This window comes from Daphnia pulex, chromosome 8, assembly GCF_021134715.1.
Source record: "Daphnia pulex isolate KAP4 chromosome 8, ASM2113471v1".
Lineage (NCBI taxonomy): Eukaryota > Metazoa > Arthropoda > Branchiopoda > Diplostraca > Daphniidae > Daphnia > Daphnia pulex.
Window position 1 is genome coordinate 8,257,626 of NC_060024.1, and position 3,739 is coordinate 8,261,364.

Sequence of the window (3,739 nt, forward strand, 5' to 3'; positions counted from 1 at the left end):
GGTGGAAAAAAGGGGCTGTGCAAAGAGAAGCAATGAATCCTGTATTTGTTAAAACAATTCAAAGTATAATCATGTTTTAAAAATTTCCTTTAATCTACTTTAATTTATTTTCACTTCCCAGAATAAGTAGCAAAAGAATACCAGGTGGATCTAAAGTGAAGTAATGGAAATGGCAAAAGCAGGTATCAGAACATTTTGCAATAATTAAAGCAAAAAATGCAAAAACACACAATTGTAATTCTAACTTCAAATATTTGGTCATGTTGGTAACATGACGATCATTTTTTACGAACACTAATTGTAAAAACTAATTGTGTGAATTCAATAAATATAAGTTCACGATGAAATGTTTGCTCCATTATGTTATATCACAATCAATACAATACTTATGTCTTAACTCACCAATGAATCTCAAACATTAGGTTGAATGAACCTTCCAGTAGAATTCAATAAATTGATGTTAACGATGCCACATAGGCACTAAGTCAGTTCATTCCAACGTCTTGTTCAGAGCAGTTAGAATCAAAACGCGTTAAAAGAATTTTACTTATTTTACTATACCATTTGATATTGTAAAGTAAAATAAAAACAAATAAAGTAAAAACCAGGTAGTTAAACTAGACTTTTACCAAAACATATAACAAATTTAGGACGAGACGAGACTCCGTCCTATCCGCTCCAAACTCTTTTGCTGCTCGCGTCCTCCTTTCTTTGATCTTGCTCTATGGGAGAAAGAAAAAGATAAATATATAAATATCAATGCTTACAAAATTTATAAAACGTGTCTATAAGAGGTTAGGATCTACGTGTAACGGAAACAGACGATTTTTCTCTCCCCACACTCGACTTGGTTTCTGATGGGCAATCCATCCGTTTCAAACGGAAGGAAAAACAAAGATCCCTCGACAAAAATACAGAGTCGTCCGTTCTGATCACGAAGTGACTGACCTACGACTGACGGCCACTTCACCAAATCTAACACCTATCCAAAACGTAATCTTTTCGCTATTTTCTAGTGACGATGACGCCACTTCTCACTGTGGATTGGACGCTCCATCCGTATCCATTCCCGTTGAAGAGGGCAGCGACTGGAAACTTGTTTGCCAAGCTTTATCCGATCTGAAAGGCCGATTTCAGTTCCCTGTTGTTCAACTTGGACATTACAAAATATTACCTCTCTACCAAGGAGAAAACATCCGGTTCGACATCACTCCCGCTACGTTCGAGTTTGACGTTGAAGATAGTCGCCTTATCTTGACACAAAAGTTTGAGGTATGTCACCATCGATTTTATTCATCTTGCGTTTCTTCAAATGAAATTATAACTTTATATTACGTCTAGGGATTCCGCGTTAGTGGTCGCGTTCTAGAACACTCTGGTGGCTCTGGCCTTGTTGGTGCCAAAGTTTATTTGAATGATAAGCAAGTGGCGATTACGAACGATGGAGGATCCTACAATTTGGAGAATATAAATACGGGAATGTATCGCCTAACTGCTGAGTCTGGTATGTCAAATTTAACGTGAAGAAATAGTTCCCCAACTGACTCCAAATCACTTTCCAAGAGTTCTTCACTCAGGGACTAATCATACAAGAAAATAACTGCATGGTCACTAACAATAGTAAATTAAGCATTATTGGATTTTGTTTTACCGTCACGGATTTTTCTATCAAAGAGTGTATGATATTCCTCGTCGTCCAGCAACAGACATCCATCGAGAGCAACGATTCACGCTTTTGCTACTTGAAGTCCTCTGAGTTATGAACAGAATCCACCATTTCTTCTTCTTTTACATTTGTCTTTTGATTTCGAAAATTCTTGTGGTCGGGGCAACTTTGGCGGCCAATCAAAAATTCTCTCTTGTTTTTTCTTGTTTTTTTTTGGGGGGGGGGGGTTGATTTTTTATACGGATAAAACTCACGACATCCGTCTGGGGAATAAAAAAGAATTCCTTCTGTATTCTATATTACACACATGTGAATGTCATACCAAACCACTCTACTCCCCTACCGTTTATCTTTTCCGTTTTATCAATTTCCGGCGGCGGTTTAAATTCATTTTTCATTTGAAGCGACACTGGTACTAACGAGGTCGACGCAGCGCGGAAAATTCAAATTCAAATAAAAAAAAGGTGGTACGGTCTTTTTAAATTTTTTGGAACCGTGGGGCTGACGATGAAAACAAGTGTTTTTTTTTACAGGGCGGGTTTTTTGAATCCGAATGAGACATATTTTTTTCCCTTTCGTGATGGTCAGTTGAGGTTTCTCGTTGCTAAACACATGTGCCGTGAGCGGGCTTCCAATTAAAGGCCCACACATCGTCACTTAAATGAATCGTCGGCTGGCCCGTCCCAGCCGTTACCCCCCATTCACTTTGGTAACATATGAAATTGACGTGTACATGTCGCTTCCGGATGGCAGAGTTATGACGATGACGACTCTATTGAGAATGCAGCCGAACTTGTTTGTTTTTCCTTTCTGATTTTCTTTTTGAAAATGACACACATTTCCCGCTCTTTCATCTCTAAAAACCAAAAATACAAAAAAAAAATCACTTTCGTGGGTGGGCGTCGCCGTCGTTTTACTTTTTTGGTGTGGTGGTCTGGTGTGTCTAATATGAGATAAGCAAGTGAGAAAGAAAGAAAGAAAGAAAGAAAGAAAGAAAGAAAGAAGAAGAAAGAAAGAAAGAAGAAAGAAAGAAAGAAAGAAGAAAGAAAGAAAGAAAAGAAAGAAAGAAAGAAAGAAAGAAAGAAAGAAAGAAAGAAAGAAAAGAAAGAAAGAAAGAAAGAAAGAAAGAAAAGAAAGAAAGAAAGAAAGAAAGAAAGAAAGAAAGAAAGAAAGAAAGAAAGAAAGAAAGAAAGAAAGAAAGAAAGAAAGAAAGAAAGAAAGAAAGAAAGAAAGAAAGAAAGAAAGAAAGAAGAAAGAAAGAAAGAAAGAAAGAAAGAAAGAAAGAAAGAAAGAAAGAAGAAAGAAAGAAAGAAAGAAAGAAAGAAAGAAAGAAAGAAAGAAAAGAAAGAAAGAAAGAAAGAAAGAAAGAAAGAAAGAAAGAAAGAAAGAAGAAAGAAAGAAAGAAAGAAAGAAAGAAAGGAAAGAAAGAAAGAAAGAAAGAAAGAAAGAAAGAAAGAAAGAAAGAAAGAAAGAAAGAAAGAAAGAAAGAAAGAAAGAAAGAAAGAAAGAAAGAAAGAAAGAAAGAAAGAAAGAAAGAAAGAAAGAAAGAAAGAAAGAAAGAAAGAAAGAAAGAAAGAAAGAAAGAAAGAAAGAAAGACTAAGAAATCGACCCCCCCCCCCCCCCCCATTAAGGACTTTTTTTTAATTTGGCACTATCTACCCTAGCGAGTCTTAATTGTCACTCCCGGATGGTTTCATACGCACCGGTTACCACCATTTTCTAATGCTACTAACGTTGCCCGCTCCCGTTGGCTCCAGCCCGCTGTTGTTGTCCCGGGTTTCTCTCCCTCTCTCTGTGTTCCTTATTTATCGGCCAAGGCCCGTCAAATCATGCAAAGTCCATTTACGAGTTATATAAGACAGGAGGGGGGGGCGATGATGATGGAGACCTTAGATTTGATGCACATCCACAAACGGTGCCGCCAAAAACGTTTTACCACCGCCGTAGTAATCAAGTTCGTAACCTCTACACCACTGCACACCGCTGCACTTACGGCCGCCATTTCCTTCAGTGTGTTGCTGGCAGTTGGGACGGAGTGATTCCGGTTTTTTAAGTTCGTAACTGTGTGTGTC